The sequence below is a fragment of the Perognathus longimembris genome, chromosome 2 (genome assembly GCF_023159225.1).
Source record: "Perognathus longimembris pacificus isolate PPM17 chromosome 2, ASM2315922v1, whole genome shotgun sequence".
NCBI classification, from domain to species: Eukaryota; Metazoa; Chordata; class Mammalia; order Rodentia; family Heteromyidae; genus Perognathus; species Perognathus longimembris.
The window spans coordinates 52967804-52991114 of NC_063162.1; the positions used below are offsets into that span (position 1 = coordinate 52967804).

At 52.9% G+C, this 23311-nt stretch overlaps 1 protein-coding gene across 4 annotated transcripts in view; it reads left to right on the forward strand.

Moving 5' to 3' along the window:
- Nucleotides 1-23311, forward strand: part of Zmiz1 (zinc finger MIZ-type containing 1) — a 225900-nt gene that overhangs the window by 61626 nt on the left and 140963 nt on the right. For all 4 annotated transcript variants that reach the window (XM_048339140.1, XM_048339143.1, XM_048339142.1 and 1 more), the window contains exon 3: nt 4377-4471. The gene's annotated coding sequence lies outside the window, so the exon portion shown is untranslated. The remainder of the gene's footprint in view (nt 1-4376; nt 4472-23311) is intronic.

Here is a 23311-nt window from a genome sequence, read left to right on the forward strand (position 1 = left end):
TCCCACTGTCTCCTCCTCTGTCCGTTGGAAAAGGCAGTGCTTTGAAGGATGGAGAACCACCCTGGAAAGTATCTTGGTGCTGTGCACCTTCAGTGCCACTGTCACCAGACACCTCTGCTCATCAGCCCTTCGTTGGCACTGCATGCAGTCTGGTGAAGCCAAGAGGGCCAGGGGACAGATGGAGGACAGAGAGAGAACAAAGTTACCTACCTGCCTCCTCCATCCACTGCCACCTGTGGGCAGCCCTGCCCTGTAGAAAACCAGCCTCATACTCCACACAGGCTCTCCATGTGTCCAGAAATAAACTTCTCTCTAGCTTATCTCTTCCCGTCTGTGAAATGAGGGAGGTGGACAGCAGGCTGATGACCTTTGGCAACTCTGTTCCCTACCTCATTGGGACCAGCTCAGCTCAAGGGACTGTGCCTGCCCTTCCCACCCCCTAGTCATGCCAGACAGCCTCAGAAAGTCCAAGTGGTGCCTACCTCTGCCTATGCAGACGAATGCAGCATGCCCAGGGCAGGGTGAGACAGGCAGGAGGCTCCATTCTCCACCAAGGTTGCCAGTGTCTTCTGAACACTTGTGGGGTAGTGAATGAATGGGGGTTGCTCATGAATGAATGAATGAGAGCTTACTTAGTTTCAGCTTTGGCTGCTTCTGGCCCCATTAGAGTCTCTCAAGGAGAGAAAATGATCTCTGCTTTCCAGAGAGCTAGCAGAGGGACTTGAGGGCAGCTAACCATGCCAGTGCAGAACCATCTGTATACACATTTTTGGCTTTGTGATCTTGAGATGATTAATTTTGTTTTGTTTTGTTTTGTTTTGCCTGTACTTAGGCTTGAACTCGGGGCCTCCTGGGTGCTGTCCCCGAGCCTTTGTGCTTAAGGCTAGTGCTCTACCACTTGAGCCACAGCAATCCTTCCAAATTTTTAGTGGTTAATTGGAGTTGAGTCTCACAGACTTTCCTGCCCAGACTGGCTTTGGACCATGATCTTCAGATTTCAGCTTCCTGAGTTGCTAGGATTACAGGTGTGAGCCACTAAGTGCCCAGGTAGTTTCTAAGCCTTTTTATGTGTCAAAATGAATCCAGTCTCTCTCTCTCCAAGACTGGTGATCTTGCAAGAATTGATTCACATAAAGTACTTGTACAGTATTGCTGAAGGCAGCATCAGGTATCCTGACTAGTTTAATCACTGCCATGGCGGTTAGGGAGGGAACCTACTGAGAAGCTCCTGTGGCTTCTCAGGGAAGGCTGGGAGTTGCTGGGGGCTATGGAGTGTTCTAGATAGAGGTACGGCAGGTTGCAGGAGGCTTTCGTTATAGCACTTTTTGGTAAATTGTATAAAGCAGCCTCCTGAGAAAGGAGCGCAGATCGCTATCTTCAGGAATTTGGTACAATTTCTTTTCTGATTATAAATATGTATTTGTAGCCGTGTGTGTACATTTATTATTCTTGTTGTTGTTGTTTGTTGTTTGTGTGGGTCCTGAGGATTGAACTCAGGGCCTGGGTCATAAATTTTCCTTCCCCCGGCTGACTTCAAACCACAGTCCTCAGATCTCAGCCTCCTGAGTAGTTAGGATCACAGGTATGAGCTACTAGCACCTGGCTATATACATCTTTGTCAAAGAAGATGCCAAACTTGTATCAGCTTAGCTGGGAGCCTAAATGAAGCTCTGTGCCAGGGGCCTGTGCCGCTCACCCCAGTGGCTCCGGCAGGAGGAGGTTCTAGCACAAGGTTGGTGGGACCTAACTTCTCCCCTGTGGAGAGACATGCTGTCTACAGGCTGGCACCTCTGCCTTGGGGTCTACACTACATACCCCAGACTGAGCCCAGAGCCCAGGGGACCAACTGGGACAGTGACACCTCTGGGCGGCTCTCCTGAAGGCACCCAGCTTCCTGTACCCAGCCTTGCTGACCCTCCCTGCTCTAGGCCAGGTGACCGCGCACTGGAGGGCAGTAGGGCCATGGGAAGCAGGATGTGGAGTTGGACAGTTGGCCCTGAATTTGTCACCAGGGTGGTTGGCTGTGTGCCAAGTCTACGGCTTAGTGCCGGGTAGGCCTTGCCCTCTTGAGTTCTTGGGTCTCTGGAATCACAAGTTTGTGCCTGGAAGAGTGGGGAACCGACAGGGGAAGATGGGGTCATAACCCCATCATACTAGGTGCCTCAGAAGGAGCCGTGCTGAAAGCCCAAGGGTCACAAGGCTGGACACCTGAGAATGGTCTCTGGAGGAGTTGGAGGAGGCCTCAGGGTGAGCACTCTGCCTCCACTGGCAGCTGGGCCTCTCGCCCCTGCTCTGACTGGGACATTTATAACTCACAGCTGTGCGGTTCTGAGCCCAACTGACTGTGGTAAACCGATCTGGCTTCAGGAAGCCCCGTCCTGGGGCCACTCCCTACCCGACCCCACACTCGCACTCACCTCCGGATGCCTACATCCTGTTCTCCACGGGAGGGGCAGGCAGCAGGGTGTGGGGTCCCTAGCAGAAGAGGACAGAAAGTGCCAGCAGAGTCCAAGCTTCCAGATCACCAGCAGCAGCATCTAGGCCTATCCCCAACATGCATACCAGGAGACTAAGGCTTAGGGAAAGCCACCCCCCTGACCCCCAGCTACAGGATCACAGGATGTAGGCCAAGAGGTACACCTGTGCCTCTAAATCTACCTAGAGAGAGAGAGTAGCCCCTGCTGATCAGACAGGCCTAGGAAACTGAATGGAGCTGCAGAGGGAACCAGAAGCCTCTAAGAATGCTGGGAAAAGATGCTTTCTTGGACGCCAGGCTTCGGTACCCCTGTGCTTCTTCAGGATGCTCCATCTTTAGGAGGGCTTGTATCTCCCACCTGGATTCTCACAGTGGAGTTTAGTGCAAGGCCAGGCTAGTCCAGCTAGTACTTGAAAGAATACCACAAGCTTCTAGTACTCCGTGACTTTGATTTCCTTGCCTTGGTCTCGAGGCTTGGGCCCCATCAGCCTCCTAACCTTCCTCCCTGCCTCTTTCCCCTGTGCAAGGGAAGGGTTGCCATACTGCAGTGAACTTTCTAAAACGTGATCCAGGAATCACTAGAAGTCTATGAAAAAGGTCTAGAAGCAGATGATGCTGGACAAAACATACATCTCTGTCTTATTGGCTGTGTATTAAGATATTACAAAACCAGAAGTAGCACAGCAAACCAATTCTGTGGCTGTGATTACTGAGTACAAAACCATACTTGCTGGAGCTGAGAGGAATTGAAAAAGAAAAACTCATGGGAGGGAAAAAGTGGGAGAGAGCGAGGGAAGAGGTGACATTGTCCAAACAAGAATGTACTCTCTACTTGTTTTATGTAACTGAAACCCCTTCGTACATCACCTTTATAATAACAATAGAGAAATTTAAAAATAAAGAAACAAGACAAGGGCCCCAAATTAAGAAAACAAAACAAGGTGAGTAGCTGTGGAGTAATCTCAGAGGTAGAACATGGTTCTGACAGGAGTTGTGAAGGACACAGGAGAAGGTCTGGAGTTAGGGAGACATGAAGTAAATCAGTAAGAGGTCTTGTCTGCCTTAAATTATTTCTGGGCCACCAGTTGTAAGGAAGATAACAGTCTGAACTCACCCATGCCAGCGCACAGGAGGGTGGGGAAGGGTTGATTCTCCTGGGGGCAGTGTGTACATGTCAGGTGGCTCCAAGTGTCCACCCTATGGAAGGAGAGCTGTTCATAATGAGGGAAGAACTCAAGCAAGGGTCAAAGGGTGACTTTGGAAGTGGGTGCATGATCGGCTGTGTGAGATAATTCCCCGAAGCTAGGCCTGGTGCAGGGAGAAGCCAAGCAAGGGCTATGTGTGCCTGGCTAAAAATACCCCAGTTGCTTCTCCTTGACACCATGCCTGGGGACCACCTAGGAAGGTGGAAGGTGATGGCTTTCTGTGTCTCTCACCAAGGAAAGAAAAGCAACTCAAAGCTCCTGACCTCCAGAAGAAACAAACTTTACAAAGACACGTACTTAAGAAATAAACAAATGAACAAAGGCCCACTGCTAGTGGCTCACGCCTATAATCTTAGCTATTCAGAAGCCTGAGATTTGAGGATCATGGCTCAAAGCCAGCCTGAGCAGGAAAAGTCCATGAGGCTCTTATCTCTTAAGTAACTACCAGAAAACTGGAAGTGACACTGTGGCTCAAAGTGGTGGAGGGCTAGCTTTGAGCAAAAGAGCTCAGGGACAGTGCCAAGGCCCTGGGTTCAAGCCCCATGACTGATGAAAAGAAAATAAAGATACCACCAGGAGGATGCTTAAATGGCTCAGAGAAAACTGAGATTACCAGAACAAGGATGGGTGGGAGGGACAGCTGCCTATGTCCCTCCCTGGCCTCTCACATGTGTCTGTCTCTCCCTGTGGAGCAGGAAGAAGAAGAGGGAACCCGTGGGTACCAGACCAATGCTGCCAGAGGTGTGAGGAGAGGAGCTGACACCTGTTGCTACACTACAGGCTCAGAAAGGTAACTCCAGACTCTCGGAAGCCCTGACAGGCTGAGCCAGCCATTCTTCATCTACATGGAGTTTCTCTGTAATGCCTCTGGCCTGCCACAAAATACCCTGGGCTTCAGTTTGTCTGTCTCTAAAATGGGTGTGGGACTCAGGTTCTCTGCTCATTCCAGTTTTTGAGGATGCCATAAACAAGTGGGGTCTGATTTCTCCTTGGAGTTGAGCCCTATTAGCATCCGAGCTCAGTTTGAGGGTAGAGCCACGGGGCCTAGCCCTTGTGGCTGTAACCTGAGGTGACTCTGAAGCCATCAGAGTCAGGTGGAACCTGAGGGCAAAGGCAGATCTATGTAAGGCAGACCGGTCTGAAGGTGCCCCTCTCCAGAGAGATGGCAAGGGTCTCCTTTGTGGTAGCATTTAAATTCCAAAGCCCCTTCCCTACCCCAGGAATTTTTATCTACATGTTCAGACCCCAGACCAAGGCATAGGGAAACTCATGGGCCTGCCAGAGGCCACATAGCAAGCTCTGGCCAAAAAAGGGCAGCTTGGATTAATCTTATTTGATATATAAAGCTTCTATACTTTGGCTTTTTACCATACTGCACTAGCCTGACGAATCCATCCTGGAGAACATGTTACCTCCTGTTTTAATTGTGTGCATTTGGTGGGATTCATTCACTTGCCATCTGTTTACTCACCTACCAATGTGTTACCCATTTCCTTCTACCCCATCCATCTGTCTAATCCCATCGGGCCTATTCTCCTGTCTGTCCATCCATCCATCCATCCACTCATCTACCCAACTGTTCATCCACCCATCTATACATCTACACACCCATCTACTCATCTACCAATCCACCCATCGGACCACCACCCAATCCATTCATCCATCCATCTATTTATCTGTCTATCCACTCATTCATCCATCTGTCCATTAATCCATTCATTCAGCTCCATGTTTTATCTATTCACCCATTTCTAATTCATTCATCACTCACTGACTCTTGTATCAGGTCAAACTTACACTATAAAGGCCTGGGTTTGGGGAGATAGAGCAGATCCAGCCCTACCCCAAACAAGCAAGTGTGATAGAGGCAGCCTCCTGGACTCAGAGCCAGCCTCACTTCTCTGGGGGTAGTGCTCAAGGCTGAATGCCGTGTGTGCGACTGCCCTGGGATGATGAGGAGGCACTGCATGCCGACTCTGTGGGGCGTTCAGGGAAAAGGACATGGCATTATTAATTTCTTCATTCTCTAAATGATTATTGAAAACATCTCTTGGGGGGGGCTGTTGAGACTGGGAGTATAACAAAACTCTACCCTTAGGATGCATTTGTTCCCATGAAGAAATGAGGACAGTAGATACTCCAAAGTGAAGCTATTATGTGTCAGATGATGCTTTTTTGTTTTTGTACTGCTACTGGGACTTGAACTCTGGGCCTGGGCGCTGTCCCTGAGCTTTTTTGCTCAAGGCTAGTACTCTACTACTTGAGCCACAGTTCCGTTTCTAGCTCTTTTGGTGGTTAATTAGAGATAAGAATCTCACAGACTTTCCTGCTGAGGCTGGCTTTGAACCATGATCCTCATGTCTAAGCCTCCTGAATAGCTAGAATTACAGTCATGAGCCACCAGCACCTGGCTCCAAGGCCTAGTTTTTAGAAGAAACATGAGCCAATAAACAGTGGAGCTGCAGGCTATGGTAAGGTATTCTCTGATTAGCTGATTGAGAAAGACCTCTGGCTCGGTAGGAGACTTGAATCCAAGCGATCAATGAGTAGCGGTACACCTTTGTGTGCAAGGAAATGGCAGGAAGTCATGTGGTTAGTGCTTCATGAGGGCAAGTGGTAGACCCACTCATGTTGACGGCAAGCGGGAAGTAGAGGAGTTCGCTGTTACTCAGCCCAGATAAAGTTGGTGGCAGCTTGGCGTGGGGATGACAGAGAAGAAGCAAGAAGCCACCGAGACTGAATGTTCCTGAGACTCCTGAATGACTCCTGAGACTCAGAAGGTTGGCTTGCTATGGACTCAAGGAAGGTCAACACAGAAGATAGGGACAATCAGGGTGGGCTCTTGAGGTTTGGCCAGGGATCCAGGCAGGGGTGGGGTGGGGCCGGGGTGGGAGGGAGTCATCTTGAAGCTCAGGATTTTGCTTTTGATGGGTAGTAACAGTAACATGTGGGATGGCCGAGCCATCCGGGTGGAAAGCTGACTAGGCAGCTAGATATATGGGTTTGCAAGGCAGAGAAGGCCTCGGCTGGAGATAAAATTTGAGTGTTGTTTGTAGCTGGTGTTGCAAGCTGTGTGGCCGATGAGATCACCTAAGCGTGAGTGGAGATAGTGGGGTAGGGAGCCTGAATCTGAGTCATAACCATCCTGCCCTTGGGAGGGGAACTGATGGGGAGCCGGCATAAGAGAGGGTGAGGAAGGTGTTCGCTGGGAAGAGGAGAAGAATGCAGAATGGCAAGACTGACTGACAAGATGTTACTGGAAGAAAGGACACTGCAAGCAGATGGAGCCAAGGGGGCACAGACAAAAGGAGAAGAGTAATGGAGAGGGAGGAGAGACTAAAAGCCTCTGGTGTGTCCTCTTTGTGTGTGTGTGTGTGTGTGTGTGTGTGTGTGTGTGTGTGTGTGTGTGTGTGTGTGTGTGTGTGTGTGTGTGTGATTAATTGGAGGCAAGTATCTTCTTGGACTTTCCTGCCCAGGCTGGCTTTGAACTGTGCACCACCAGCATCTGGCTCTGAGATCCTTGATCTTAAAAGACATTGACACATCTGGGGCTTTGAGGGAAGTCCTGAGCTACCGGCTCACCAGTTGGAGCATTGTCTGACTTTAGCAGGGACCTAGGTGTGTGTCTGTCACCCTGTAGCCCTCTTCCCTCATCTCATCTCTATTTCTATGTCTCTCTTAGCATCATCCCCTCTGGATGGGGAGGTGGGCAAGTTGATACACCAAGAATCGGGAGTAACTTCTGCCTCCAGATTGTTCAGACTACTCCTCTCTCTGCTCCTGGATACACACCCTTGTGGGACTCAGGAGCTTAGCCGGCATTAGAATTCTGCGCCATGGCCCATGATAGAGTGACTTTGGAAGCCACAGCTGCCCTGTGCTGACAGTACATGAGACAGGGCCTGCCCAAGTGTCCTTGAGCCGTCCTTCGTCTAGGATGGAGATACAAGGTTTCCATGCCCCGCAGGGCACAAGTCCCACACTGACTCCCACGGGATGTCTCCCTCACCATTCTGAGCATCAGCTGAGCACCCATCTGGTGCAGGAAAGGGATTTGAACCAGCTGGACAGAGGAGCCAACAGAGGGTCCCCACTGCCTCGGAGTCCAGGAGAGATGGGCATAGAGCCAACAGGGTACAGGGTGGCCGTGAGCTCCACAGGCATTCTGATGACAAAAGTTGCTGCCTCTAACAATGTCTTCTGTAATCCTGAGATCTGAGCATCCACAGTTCAAAGCCAGCCCAGGCAGGGAAGTCTGCAAGACTCTGATGTCCAATTAGCCACGTTATAAAAAAGCTAGAAATGAAGTTGTAGAGCTCAAGTGGTAGAGGGCTAGCCTTGAGCACAAAGGCTTAGGGACAGCGGTCCAGGTCCTGGATTCAAGCTTTAGGACTTACCACGCATAAACAGCTTCTCTAATACCCTTATTTTGCAGGATATCTCAGAAGAGGTAAGCCACTTGGCCAGGGCTACACAGCAGTGGTACCAGACTCCAAGGAGCCCAGGAGTAGTGTAGGGATCTGCCCTGGACCCTGCCCACTTTCCCCAGGGAGCACCCAGTGCCTGGGGTCAGCCGGCAGCCTTTGGCCCCCAGCTCCTGGGGAAGGTTCCTTCTTGGCAGGCTCCATTGTGCCTATTGTTTAAATATAGATTACTAATGAAATGCCTTTCATTGCCTTCCCAGTGAATAGTTTCCATGTAAAGTTAATTTGCAGTGTTATGTAAATTCTGTTTAACTTCAATCAAGTTTCTAATTATGTTTTTACCGCAGTAATTCCCATTTGATTTGTCATCTCCTGTTAGGTGTTTAATGTTCGGTGGGCGGGCTTGCTTTCCGTCTGTCTCTTGGTTTCCCAGGGCCCTCTTTCCACTGACCTCCTCTTTGCTTGGTTCTCCCCTCCCACTTACTCCTCCCACCCCCCTCCTGTCCCTTCCCCTTCCTTCCCTTCCTCTTCTCTCTGTATTATCCCCACCTCTCTTTCTCTGTCCCTCTCCTTTTCCTCCTTCCTCATCCAGCCTTCTATCCCAGGGCCATGTCTCCCATCTTCCCTCTCCTGGTTCTCCATGCCTCCTCTGTTTTTGCTGCTCTCTTTTGTTCTCCTTCCTGGCTTGTGGCCCACCCAGGGTTCCCTCCTTCTCTCTCTGCCTCCTCCCTGTTCTCCTTTTTCCTTCCCCATAGGGCAGGCACAAAGCTGAGTGCAAGGATTGCTTCCCAGCAGACAGAGGATGGATGGTGAGGCTGGCTGGGTGTGGGTCCTAAGTGCCCCTGCAGACACCCAGGCCTGGCCTTGGGAAATGTGGTCAGGGGCTTTGTAGAAGACAGGCCTGTTGGACTGGTGGGGTGGGGCATTGGTGGAAACTGTAGGCTTCAGGGTTGGACACTGTGAGTTCAAATCTCCATTGCAGCTGTAGCACGTGGAAAGACTTCTGGTTACTGAGCATTTATTTATCTGTGCTCCAGGTCCTTCTCTGTAAAGCCCAGGGATGATGCTTGCCCTAGGGTTCAGCTACTGTGGAGATTCACCAAGGTGACTTTGAAGGGCTTGCCTGGGGCTTGGCTTTTATCTGGAGACCTAATTTCTCATTTCTCTGTGGCCTTCCTGAGATTTCTCGGCAGTGGGCCTCTGTGCCCTGGAAATACCCTGGCCCACAGGCCTTTCCCAAGCAGAGAACAAAGGCAGAGCCATGCCTGCTAAGGGGAGGGGGGGGTGTCCATTTCTCACCCCCTCCTCCTCCCCTAGACACCCCCCAAGGTCAGGCCATGGATCCAGCTGTAAGTTGTGGCTGGCTGGCTGACACCTCCGTCCCCAGCTCCCCCTCCTTGCTGGTCTCAGCTGGAAGATACCCCCCCACCCCCCAGTGTTCTGTGGACTCTGGGGTTCTCCCTGTTCTCAGGAAGCTGGTTTCCCAGCAGACATCTGCCCTCTGGGTGGGGATTGAGGAAGGAAAACACCAGATAGGGGGCCAGGCTGGGTGTATATCTTCCCCGCTCCTAACACACACGTCCGTCCCTCCCATCCCCCAACTCTGCTCCCTTTCTACCTCCCATGTCCCTGACATATGCAGAAAGAAAAAAAAAAGTGTTTGGAAAGAGCCTTCTTTTGGGTGACGAAAGGCAGCTGGTCATTTGTCCTTCCGAGACATGGAAATCTGAGCTGGCCCAGCCCTGCCCTGCTGGGCCACATGGCCACCTGACCCACAGGGAGGGAGTGTGTGTGTGTGTGTGTGTGTGTGTGTGTGTGTGTGTGTGTGTACTCGTGCTCGGTTGGGGTCAAGGAAACCTTAAATATCACGTGTCTCTTTCTTTCCCTATTTGTCTAAGTAAGCAGTTCAGGCCGGCTGTAGCCAGGAGGCTATGACGAGAGCCAGGGACAGGGCCACATTGCTGTGGGCTCCTGGGCTACGCCATTCGCAGAGACCTTGAACCGGGTCCCAGAGCTCTTAGCCCCTGGATTTGGTGTGGTAATCTGGGTGGTGGCCATATTCTGATCTTCTGTCTACCCAGATCTCTAGCCTCCCCTGCCCTGCTGACCCAAGATAGGACAGAGAAACCTCCCAGTTGTCTAAACCAGAAAAAGAGGCCTCTCTGACTAGGGGAAGCCCTAAAAGGCAGCATGCTGGCCAGATCCAGGGACATGTCTGTCCATACCTACTATGTGTCCTAGCCCCTGGCCTGTGTGGCACAGCTCTACCTCCTTGGCCTTGCCTCCTCCCTCCAGTAAGCCCCCAGTAATAAGTAGTAACCCAGTAGACATTGGTTTGACACCTTCCAAAAGCTCAGTGGAGCCCCTTATCTGTGATTTTTTTTCCTTCCTGTGGGGTGGCAGACCACCTCTCATACCAAAGACCGTCCCACCAACAGAAAAGGCTCATGAAGCCCTAGCATCAGCCCAGGGCTCCAGGAGAAGTGAGAGACTCTATTGGGTCCCTTGTGGAGGGAGCAGGTGTTTCTAGCTGTCTGTGGAGAGGTCCCCTTCCTCCAGGGAGGTTAAAACCCAGGCTTCTAAAAGAACAGAACAGTGCGCATGAGCAGAGCACACAGGCCCTGAGCTCCAGACTTCTGGGGGTGTCTTCAAGCCCACCTGGGCAGAAAAGCAGCAGGAGGAATGGCAGCTACAGAATCACAACCTTGTGGAGTGTCTTACCACAGATTGGGCAGTCCCAGGCCTAGAGGGAGCCAGGGGGGCTCTGTGGGGAGACATTACCCCCCACCCTTTGCTGCCTCCTTTCTCATTCCTTCGCTTAACAAACAGTTGCTGGTAGTCTCATCCATGCTGAGCCTGTGTTCAGGGAGACCAATGACCCTGGCTCTAGAAATGCTCACTGCCAAACTACCAGTGAGCAGCATCCCAGAGGGTCAAGGGGCAGGCCAAGGTGAGGCCAGGAGAGGAGAACTGCATATAGCTGATCTCACCACTACTTTGGGCTCTGGAGCGGCTGAGACCTAAGACACATAGGTACTGAGTGCCTATTTGGATAAGACTGCAAGGTGCAGTATTCAACCTAGAGGAGGCGGAGCTCAAAGCTATTTTGTCACAGCTAGGAATGCCACTGCTGAAAAAGGGGTGTGACCAGCAGCCAAGAGGTGACACCTGCCAGCCATCCTGCCACCCACATTCAGATCCAAGAATTTACAGCCTGGGCTTCAGTCCTAGACTTGGCTTGTGCACCCCACCCTGGGATCGGGGGGTGTTTTCTCTTGTCCGGTCATCTTGTAGCTCTTCCTTCTTGTGTTCTAGCCTCCCACCTGATTGACCTCTAACCTCGGTTTTCTGCCCTGCTTGTCTTAGGACTACACAATGTGGTCCTTTAGCATCTCTGACTCTGGTCCTCCCAAGCAGGCTTCCGAGGAGCCGCAGCAGAGCTTGTTTGGGACAGTCTGAACAAGGCTTCCTGTCCTGCCCTGGCAGCCAGGGAATAGCTTGCCCAAGCCCAAACCTAGCCTCTCAGCCTTCTCAGGATTTCCTGGGGCCAGGAGAGCCAGGGCAGGTGTGTGTGTGTGGGGGGTGTTCATCTTCTACTGCAGAGGTCAGGGGGATAGGCAGAAAGCCTGGCTCTTTCCCTGTCTCCAGGGTCCTCCAGCCAACATGGTCAGAAGAAGCTTTGGCCTGCAGTGAGACCTCCTCACGCTGGCACATTTGCTTTCAGAGCAGCCTGCGGAGACCTGAAGGCAGCTACAACGGGCCTGGGGTAGGGGCTGAGCAGTTTCTCCCAAATCTCCCCCACTGAGCCAGGCTACCAGCAGCCTCTCCCCTTCCCAGCCCATGGAAGTTGGGTCCCCAGCTCCTGAGGCTTCAGGGGTCCGCTGGAGACACTCCAGCACTCTAAGGATCCAGATGAGGCACTGGGGAAAGGGGGCTTTCTGCATGCTGCACCTGTGGCCCGACACTGTGTCATCCCTGGCTGATTGGATGCCACGCTCTCTGTGAGGGAGGCCATGCCAGCTCTGGTGTGTGAACACAAGGAGGGTCTGCCTTAGGTGGGAGTTGCCTCCCCTTTCCCTCTTCTGCTCTCAGGCCTGGCTTCTCAGAAATGACTGCCCCAGGGTTGGGAGCATGATCTGATTCCCAAAAGCCCTGTCCAGTCTTGTCTGAAGTTATGTGTGCAGGGGAGGGACCCAGTGGTACTTTTGTCAAGGCCTCATCCTGTAAAACAAATGGTTAGAGGCCTAGAGGTCACCGCAGGCTTGTCCCCACCCCACCTGCCCAGCCCCCCTCACCCTGAAAACATCAGTACTTCTGAGGGGACCTCCACAGCCCCTCCTTTTCTGGGGCCGGGTAGAGCCAGTGGGACAGGAAGCTGGGGACTGGCTACAGGAAGGGGGCCCGCCAAGGATGAGGCAAAACTCAGCCTGGCCCTTCTCTAGGGCCACCAATGCACAGGTCATTGGTCCCCATGAGGGAGCCCTGCCCAGGCATCTCCTTGCTCCACTCGAACTTCCTGAGGGTGGTGCTTCTTCTATTCCTGTGGGAGTCACCGCCAGGAATCCTGTCCTCTTGAGAAAGGAAGACTGGCCCCCACCCCCCAGGCTCCAGTCTGCCCTGTGCTTGCCCTGCCCTGCCCCTCTCCTGGGGACATCCCATGGGTGGGAGCTATGAGCCCACACCCAGCCCTCACCCCACAGGCTGATGACTGAACTTCTCCAACAGTCACTAACTTTCAGGGCCCTAGTGGAGGAGCCTGTTAGGGGCATCTGGGGACTTGGGAACCCAGGCTCTCAGTCCAGGATCAACCATTGATGTGCTGGTCCCCCTGGGCAAGTCACTGGGTCACTGTGAGGCTTACCCTTAGAAAGCTAAGGGAGAGATGGAGAGTCTGCCAGCAAGTAGCATCCTGGGTGATGAAGGGGTTGGGGTGAGGTGAATTCATGCTCCTGGGTGCTGCAGGCTTGGGGTGAGCTCTCAGAACCCCCTTCCACATCTCTGTAGGCTGGGAGAGACCTTCTCTATTCCCATCTCTCCCAAGCCAGGAAGTGGAGTATGTCTGGGTTCTCTGCCCTGCTCAGGCAGGTGAACCAGGTTGGTGAGCCTGTGGGTTATGAGCCAGGGAGGGGTCATTGCATATCCTCCCAACACCATCCTCCTCCTCCTCCTCTTGAGAGGTGCTCTTAGACTTCATCCTACCTCCCCAAGCTAGTAGCCATCAGCTTATCCCAGCTCAGGATGTGCAGAATGGCACTCTAAGATGACAACTGGGTTCCCTAGGGCCTGAGGAGCGGCTTGGGACAAAGGGGAAGGGGGTACGAGTTACTGGGACTTTGGGTAAGTTAAGACAGAGTAGGCCCCACCTTGAGCTTACGAACTAGCTGAACGCTTCTTGGCTTTGGAGATGTCCTCACACCTGGGCAGCTGATTCCCTCCCTGTGGTGTAGGGATAGCTTGGAGGCCTGTGACCTTGGATCCTCTTCCCCCTGAGAGTATGCCTCTGTCACGTGATCGTCACATAGCCATTGCCGTGCTGTGGAAAACACTGGAGATGAGCAAGAAAGCCTAAGCTTCTGAGCTAGACTGAAGTGATCCAGTGCTTTCCTGGCATCAGGATTGGCACAGGCAAATGTCTAGAGGAAGTTATGGACATACTTTAGGGAAAGGTTACAGGCCATGGTCTGTGGGATCCTCTAGAAGTTCTGTTTTGTTTTGTTCGGGCCACTACTAGGACTTGAACTCAGGGTCTAGGTGCACTGTCCCTTAACCTTTTTTGCTCAAGGCTGGAGGTTTACCACTTAAGCCACAGCTCAACTTTTTGCTGGTTAACTGGAGATCCTAGTCTATTGGGCATTCTTGCCCTTGCTGGCTTCAAGCCCCGATCCTCAAGCTATCAGCCTCGTGAGTATCTAGGATTACAGTTGTAAGCTTTTATCTCCCAGAAATAGCTTTTGAGTCTTGAACACAAGAGGAATGAATTTGGGGGGAGAAGAGTTGGCAGTGGATATCTGGCACGAGCTGTTAACATGGGGCCTTGAATTCAAAGGAGTCACACAGTAAAGCTGGCCAGTGTGGGTGCCAACACCAAGGTCATAGGCCAGCCTCAGTTTCTCCTGTGGACTCGGGTGGGCAAAAGCCAATGCTGGCACCATGCCCCTAACCTCTTCCTCCGGGTGTATCTGTGTCCTGCTCAGCCCTGGGTGGGGTCCACTCTGCCTTCCTCTCGGTGGCTTTCTGGTCCTCAGTGGGAGGGGCCTCTGGAGGCTGCAGTGGGCCCAGCCATGTCGACTGGGTGGGGGCCCTGGCAGTGGGTGGAGTCACGGGATGGGTGGCCGTGAGTCAGGAATTGCCAAGCCTGTGCGTCATCTGGCAGTGTGCATCCCCCGCCTGTCTGCCTCGTCTCTCCCGCCCACATCTGGACCCATGGTGCTTCACTGGGGGATGGTGCTCTGCTTCCAGGAGCTCAAAACCCAGGCTAGGGGAGCCTGGAAACCCAGCTTCACATCCCAGGCTCTCCCAACCTCAGGTGGACCTCTCCCCTCCCTTCCTTGATGGAAGGGCCATGGTTAGGCAGGCCAGTGGCGCTCAGCCCGGGCCCCCAGGTGAGATCTAGGCTGGCTTTGACACATACCTGTCTCAGACCAGTTAAGTCAGATCCCTGGGTGGGGCTTGCAGCCAGGTTGGGAACCTGAGGCCTATGTGGCTTTGGGTAGGCTGCTCTGTCTCCACACCCTTCCCAAAGCCCAGGAGAAGGCAGCTATAACCCTGCACAGAACCCAGCTCCTTCACTTTCTAATAGGAGCCAGGGCCTTGGTATCTCTGAGCCTCAGTTCCCTCTCCTGTGTAGTAGGGATCATAGTGCCTACTTCACAGAACTGCTTTGAGGACAAAAATGGGCTCACGTTGAACTCCCATATAGAAACAGTGTGGATGAGAGCGAGATCCAGAACAAGCATCCTAAGTACTGCACTAGTGCCGGCATCTCAGTCAGAGCGGAGTTCACATCACTCTGAGGTTAAGTGTGGGGGCATATGCCTGTAATCCCTACACTCAGGTGGCCGAGGAAGGAGGATGGAGAGGTCGAGGCTAGCCCCACAAAGTTAATGAGATCTTATTTCAAAAACAATAAGGACAAAATGACTGGGAATGTAGCTCAGTGACAAAGCAATGGTCTAGCATATGCAAAGCCCTGGGTTCAATCCCTAGCACGACTGGAAAAAAAAAAAAAAAAGAGCTGGGCACCAGTGGCTAATATCTGTAATCCTAACTACTCAAGCAGCTGAGACCTGAGGATTGGAGTTCAAAGCCAGCCCACATAGGAAAGTCTGTGAGACCTTAATCTTTAATTAACAAACAAAAAGCAGAAGTAGAGCTAGGGCTCAAGTGGTAGAGTGCTAGCCTTGTACAAAAAAGCTAAGGGACAGTGTCTCAGCCCTCAGAACAAGCCCTAGGACTGGCACATGTGCACGCGCATGTACACACACACACACACAAAAGGGGGGTGGGGGAAGAAAACTACTTAAGACCAGGTAATTGATAAAGAAAAGAAGTTGAGTTGGCCCATGTGCTTATACCTGCTGGTCATCGGCTGAGGCCTTCTTGCCCCATCATGACACAATGGAGCCACTGTGCCAACTCAGCTCTCTCTTCCCTTCTTACAAATCACTAATATCAGCACCGATGCCCCACCCCCATGACCCATCTCATCACAGTCACTCTCAAAGGCCTCTCACCTCCAGATCCCCCATCATACACTACAGGGGTAGGTGTCCAACACACCGGCTTTAGAAGTACCATCTAAGTGTCACTGCCAGCAACAGTGCTGGGGTCTGGGACAGTAGAAAAAGGAAGCCCAGCCAACCAGGGGGCTGGGCCTGGAAGAGGAGGGCATCACTTCTCTGAAAAACCAATTAAACTGCTGGGCAGAGAGCCACTCCTTCTGAAAGAAGGGAGACAGAGGGTGTCTCAGGATTGCGCAGGTGACCTGCGCTGGGAAGCTCCCAGGAAGTCCTCCGGGTCTCTGGGACTCCTGGGCAGCACCAGTAGTGCCCAGAGAAGACGGGACCGCCTCACTGCCTGGGGAGCGGTGGGCAGCAAACGATGAAAAGGAGACCTCAGGGATGGGCGATACCTAGCCCAGATCAGGGAAGGGTGAAGGCACCAAGGTAGGACTTAAACCCCAGATGGAGACCTTCCTGGGGGAAATGGTGCTAGGAGTGCATTGGGGCATGCTGGAGAGTGATCCACTCCACAACAGGAGGTGCTGCTACCTGGGAAGCCTGAGGGTCAGAGCACGCCTGCACCTCAGTCACCCAGTCAGACCATTCTTTTCCTTCTTTTCATTACCCCACTGGGGAAACAGAGGCAGGGGGAGTTCTTGGCTTGTGAGCAGTGGATGGAGTCAGGAGTCTGCCCAGGCCTGGGTGACATTAGAGCCCTGTGCTCAGCGGCACCACCTCCTGCTAGCAAGAACAGTGCTTTGCTTTGTCTTGCATTTATAAATCTGGGCCTCGGCCATCACTTCAGACTGGCCAGGCACACATGTGGGCAGAATCCCAGAGGGAGGCCTGGCTTGAGGAGCGTGACAGCCCAGGGCTGGCCCTCACCCCAGGAAGGGGTCATTGGGAACACTCGGTACTTGGCCATTAATGGTGCATGTGCCCTTCAGTCTCTTGACCTTCTTGCATTAGCTGTGGGTGTGACATCGCTTCATCTAGAAGGCCTGGAGGGACTCCCCTGTGAGTTAGGATTGTACCCTTGAGGCTCCTCAGTCTCTCTTCTGTGTGTGTGCGCGCGCACACACACGCGTACTGCTTCTGAGGCTTGAACTCAAGGCCTGGGTACTGTCCCTGAGCACTTTTTTTTTTTTTTTTTTTTTTTTTGGTGGTGGTGGTTAATTGGAGAATTGAGTCTAATGGACTTCTCTGTCTGGGCTGGCTTTGAACCTTGATCCTCAGATCTCAACCTCCTGAGTAGCTGGGATTTACAGGTGTGAGCCACCAAAGCCTGGTCAGTACTGCTGACCTGGGTGCCAGACTCAGCTGTCACTCTCTTTCTGTTAGAGGACAGGCTTGGCCTCAGAGAAGATTCTGCGGAGAGCTCTGTCAATTCTGCATGCCGTGGCGGAGGGGGTGGGGAATGGGGGAGGGACATCCCAGAGATTGGGAGAGCACCCCAGATGAGCAGGAGGTGTGTGTGTGGCGGAGTGGGTGGAGGCAGGACACCAAACTTCAATGTATGTCCTTCCCAATGGGAGAAGCAAGTGCTTGAGACTTCCCAAGGCCCTAGAGTGGCACCTTTCTCATTGGTGACACTCTAAGAAAGCCCATGACCCCCAGAAAGTGGGGGAGCCCTGATGGAACGGTGGGTGTGATGGGGAGGTGGGTCCAGACACCAGTGACTCACGCCTATCGTTCTAGCTCCTCAAGAGTCTGAGATCTGAGGATCACAGTTTGAAGCCAGCCTAGGAAGGAAACTCTGTGAGACTCTCATCTGGAACAATATTACCAAAAAGCCAGAAGTACAGCACTAGCCCTGAGCAAACAAAGCTCAGGGACACCCATGCCCTGAGTTCAAGCCCCAGGACTGGCCCAAAAATAAATAGACAACAACAAAAAACCGAGGGAGATGGGACCCATATTCTTGTGGGAGCAAATAGTTCTGAAATTAACCCACAGGGCTTGTGGGTCAGCCTGGAAAAGGTGTGGCCTTTGTGTCTATGGTGGAGTCCAAGGTCTTCTCTCAGTCAGGGTCCTGCATCACCCCCCCGAAACCGGCCTAAACAGCAGTACTGGTTGTACAGCCCCTGTGCCCGGTCTTTCTATGCCAGTGTGACTCAGCTGAGACCTTGAAAAGTCCTTCACCTTTGAGATCAAGGTGTTTATTGTCCCTGTCTTACAGAAGAAGAAACAGAGGCCCAGCTTGTGCCTTCTTTGGAGGAGAAATTGTTCACTTGATGATCTCGCATGAGGGGGCTCATGGACCTCTGTGCCTGGGAGGTGTTGGTGGGAGCAGGCAGCGGGCTTTGGGAATAAGGTGAGCCTCCATCCCTCACCACTTCCTAGACAAGGATCTGATACTGATGACAGGAAAGGAGAGCCAGTCTCCCACCAGGGATGAGTTCAGATCCTAGTGTTTTTATTTATCTCTTTGGGTAGGTAGATCCATTCTTCTCTCTGGTTTCATTCCATCTCTGTTCAAGCCCCTCACCCAGAGGCTAGGGTGGCTTAGACAGGAGATGGCCAGGCAAATCTGTGCACCAATGGCCAGCATGTGTCTGAGAGGCAGGATGGGCAAAAGTCATTTGTCATAGGACCCGGATGATATGCAAAGAGAGCAAGCACTTACTTTCTATCTAGCCCTCTGAGGCAAAGATCTCTGCGGAGGTTCAGGGTGGCCGTGCAAATGTGGCAGCTCAGGGGTGGGCAGAACAATGACTTTGCATGGTCCCTGCTGTCTTGCATGCTGCCTACTGCTCTGTCATTGGCCTTGGACACTTCCCTGCTTGACCTCTGGGCCTGGGCCATCCTACCCAAGGTGCCCCATGCCCTCACCCTGCTCCAGTCCCAGCAGGACATACCTTCCTGCTCTCTGTCCCACACCTCCTGGTCCAGTCCTGCTTCCCCATATTAGGGGACTTAGGTTGTAGGGAGCAAGCCTCCTACCTCAGAGTCTGAAGGCTACAGACTTTCGAGTCCTACTCCCAGCTACTCTTCTACTCTTCCTTCCTTTGCCAAGCCATTGGGTGTTAAGAGAAGGGGAGGGGCGGGGAAAGAAGGGGAAGGCAGGAATAGTGAAAGGAAGGGAAGGGAAGGGAAGGGAAGGGAAGGGAAGGGAAGGGAAAGGAAGGGAAAGGAAGGGAAGGGGGAAAGGGAAAAGGGAAAGGGAAGGGGGAAAAGGGCTCCTAGTGGTTGGTTTATAGCTTCCATTTTGAGAAATGAGAAAAAAAGAAGAAAAACACCTTATAAATTCAGACAATTTTCCTTCAGGAAAGCAATATAAAAATGTTCCCAGCTGAAGGGGTGACGTTCCCGAAAAAAAAAGAAAAGTACTCTTTACCTGACTTATGTAACTGTAACCCCTCTATACATCACTTTTACCATAACAAAAATTTTTAAATGAGAGAACCCAGTCTCCGCAATGTGTGGCGCTCGTACCCTTCTCCAGCACCCCTCTCTGGATCCCTCCCTGCTGGCTCTGGAGGGCAGCCCAAGTGTGCATGGGCATGGAAGCTTTGTAGCCACACCCATGGAGGCAAGCATGAAGGGCTGTATCAGCTTCCATGTGACTGCCTCCAGTGTCTCAGACCCACCAGGCCTGCCTTCCCCTGGCCGAGGATTGCCACCTCAGCCACTCAGCCAGATGCTGCTGCCTGTCCCCTTCCTAGGTCCTTGTGGCATTGCCAACAAGAGAAGAAGGCCAGAGTACCAGAGGCTTGCTGTGCATCAGGGCAGGGGCAGGTTGGCTGGGCTGGATGAAGAGTTCTCATAGGAAATGAGGATGGACAGGGCACTGGACGGCTTGCAGGCAGCTCTGCCCCTGAGTCCTCTGGACCCCAAGCCACCAGCTTGCTAAGTCTCACAGGCTCCGCAAGTGCTGGCTGGGCTGTTGGAGGCCACCTGCAGGTGCTGCTGAGTGTGTGTGTGGGGCGGGGGGGAGATTCAGTGGACCTGTGTCCTCCCCTGAGCACTCGTGCTGTCGACAGCCCCAGGTGTGTCCATGCCATTCCTGGAATGCGTGCGAATGACCAGGTCCCTGTCTTTGCAACTGAAGGGAGAGATAACCTGCAGCCAGGTTGTAATCAAACAAAAGGAAAGAAAAGAGCCCGCCAGAATGTTCTGGAAGTTCAAGGAAGGGAAAGGTCTGTAGAAAGGACTCTCAGGGAGGGTGGCATGAAGGAGGCAGTGCCTGGACACGGAAGGATAGACAGGGCTCCTCATCGGAGTGTGGGGAGGGTGACACTGCCCACTTCTGCCGTAGCTAGAGAGTCAGCAGGTGGGCCTCTGTTGTCTGATGGGTGGGAATTGTACTGACGGTGGAGTGAGGGTTGCAAAGGATTTTGGGGGACAATTGGGGCTGGCAAATGGGAGCCTCTCCCTGTGGTGGCAGGCTGGGTGGCTCAGAGAGAGAGAGAGAGAGAGAGAGAGAGAGAGAGAGAGAGAGAGAGAGAGAGAGAGAGAGAGAGAGAGAGAGATCAGCTATAGCTGTGAGAGGCCCCCGTGGGTACAGGAACCCTGAAATCTGGAACGCTTATGGGCTCAGGTGGCCCCCTCCACATACCCCACCCAGGAGTCCAGCTGGTGCCCAGTGGTCCATGGGTGGGTAGGTCCTGTGGGTGGGTAGGCCTGCATTCTCCCAACTTTAGCCTGGAATTTCCCTGGAGAGCGAGTAGCTGGGAGAGGTTGGCGGGTGGGGTGGGTAGGTTGGCAGTCCTAGCATGTCAGCCACCTGGCCTTGCCCTCTCCCTGCCTAGGACCCTGAGTCCATTCCTTCCCTGGGTCTGGATCCCCAGCCCCCAGCCTAGTGAGGTCAGGGAACACATATTCCAGGAATGCGGGAGGCAGGGCAGCAGCCAGCTTGGATAAGGTTTGGATAACCATCAGGGGTAAATATTTGCCTGGCTCCTGGAGCCAGCCCTGGCTGGCCTCTTAGGGAGGACAGGGGCCTGTCCCTAGATCATGTCAGAGGATGTATGACCAGGTGGGTGGGCTGCAAGCTGAGGAGACCTGGTCCCTTGGAGAGTTGGTATGGAGTCAGAGAGAGGGTCTGTGGCTTCCACTCTGAAGTCATTTGGCCCATTTGTAAAATGGGGGTCAAGCACCAGCTGCCCAGCCTGGCTCAGACAGAGGCTGAGGGGTCAGGATGTCCACAGCTGGCTCAGGTGAGTTCAGGCAGGAATGAAGCAGGTCTGCTGGGAATGGGTTGTGGTCCTGATCTCTACCTGGCCATTTATTGCCTGGAACGAGTTACCTGCTTGCCCAGCACTGCTGAAAATCATTCTAAGTGTTATGCCTCTACACCTCAGGTCTTCTTTAGCCCCCACAGCTCCCAGCCTTGGGGTACAAGGACGTGTGTGTGTGTGTGTGTGTGTGTGTGTGTGTGTGTAAGAGAAAGACAGATGGACAGGTGGACAGAGAGGCAGAGAGAAGAGCCTATGTGAGGAGTGAGGTCTGGTGACAGGAGCCCTGGGCGCCAGGCTCAGAGACGTGCCTGCCTCTGCCCAGCAGACCACCCAAGGACCATTTGACCCCCTCCCCTGCCCCGCCACTAGTGCTGCTCTAGCCAAAGTCCTGCTCTTCCACAACAGGTTGGAGCCTCTCCTAGGAGCTGGAGGGGAACTGATCCTTTTTGAGAAAGCAGATGGAGGTTCAAAGAGGCTGATCTACTTGCTTAAAGACCACCCAGCAGTAACAGCAAAGCCAAGATTTAAACTTAGCCCTCCATACTCGAGGCCTCTGACCTCTCTACAAGGAGGGTACACTTGCAGGACCCATCTTGGCTCTGGGATGGCCCTAACCCATTAGCGGGGACACCTCCTGCGTGCAAGATTCAGCCTGACCATTCCATCTATGCTACGTCCAGCAACTGTGTCAACTACTGCCGTGGGACCTGTTGGACAATATGGGCACAGTCCTGCATCCTGCCCCACCCTGCCCTGGGATGCTTCCCAGATGGACCACCACTTGGGCTGCAGCTGCCCCAGCCTTGCCTGGGTTGAGGCTTCAACACCCCACCCCCCAAACCATCATCGGACTGGGAGTCGGGAAGAGTCTTCTGGACACTGGGGGGACCCATCCATGGGAAGCCTAGGCAATTTCCACTTTCCCACAGCCCAGACTGTACCCCTCATGGTACCAGGGACCCCTATGTCTGTTCATCCTGTAATCGCCCAGGGTAGAAGCATCCAGGGACATTTCCTGCCTTCTCTAGAGGGCACCAGCAAGTGGTAAAGGGGATATGCCCATTTCCACAACCTAGCCCAGGCTCCTGGATCCTGAGCCCCCTTCCCTGTGGGGAAGGATCCCAGCTGCCACTTGCTCCCAGCAGGGCTGCTGAGCAGCTCCCACTGCTAGGCAGCGCCTGGGCAGCAGCTAGGTGTACATGCTGGCTCTTGTTAGCTGTGTGGCCTCAGGAAGTTAGAGAATTGCTCTGAACTTCCTATGTGAATTGGGGATACAAGTTTCCCTGTAGGTTAAAGGAAATAAATAGCTCAGGCAAGCCTCATACTTCTGTCTTGCAAGCGAATGATATAATCCAGGCACGCTCACCGCCCCTGACCAGAGCCTAACCCCTCCTTGCTGCTGTGTGACATTGGGCAGATCCTGCCCCTCTGGTCCTAGTGGCTGGAGGCCGGGAAGCTCATGTATGCCTCCTTTGAGCCAGAACACTCTGAGCACAGGACAGGCAGGTGGTGTGACTCCTGGAGGCCCGGATAAGGGCTGGACACACTCACCCCCGAGTGAACAAGGGCTTTCCGGCTCTGGCTTCTGTCTCAGCTGCCAAAACGATCATTTTGTCTTGGTCAGAGGCTCTGCGGGCCAGGCCAGCTTGCCCTTGGGAAAGGTCTGGGCTGTCGGTGGTGGGAGGTGGGAGGTGGGAGGCTGAGTCCAGTTCCTCCCCAACCCATGACCTGTTGATTGACTCTGAGATGAGTCAGACGCTGCCCTTCGGTGCCTCAGTTTCCTTCTGTGTGAAATGGAAGCACAGAACCCAAGGGACATTTGTATTTTTCAAAGTGGTTGGAGTCTGGGAAGGCAGTGGCTGGAATGGGGACATTGCCTGGCCTAAGAGTTTGGGGACCCAGGAATCTGCATTCCATATGCACTGTGTTCTATAGTCTACATCTCTCTGAGGGAGGGTGCTAATCCCCCCACAAGTGAGGGAACTGAGGCAGAGAGGTTTAAGAAATGTATCCCAATCTGGGTGCTGGTGACTCACACCTATAATCCTGGCTACACAAGAAGCTCAGATTTGGAGATTGAAGTTCAAAGACAGCCTGGAGGAAAGGCTATACGAGTCTTACATCTAATTACTCAGCAAAAAAAAAAGAAAGAAAGAAAGAAAGAAAGAAAAAAGGCCCAAAGTAAAGGTGTGGCTTATGTGGTAGAGTGCAGCTTTGGGGAAAAAAAAAAAAAAAAAGCTCAGGCTCTGAGTTCAAGCCCAAGCTAGCTTTGAACCACAGTCCTCAGCTCTCAACCTCCTGAGTA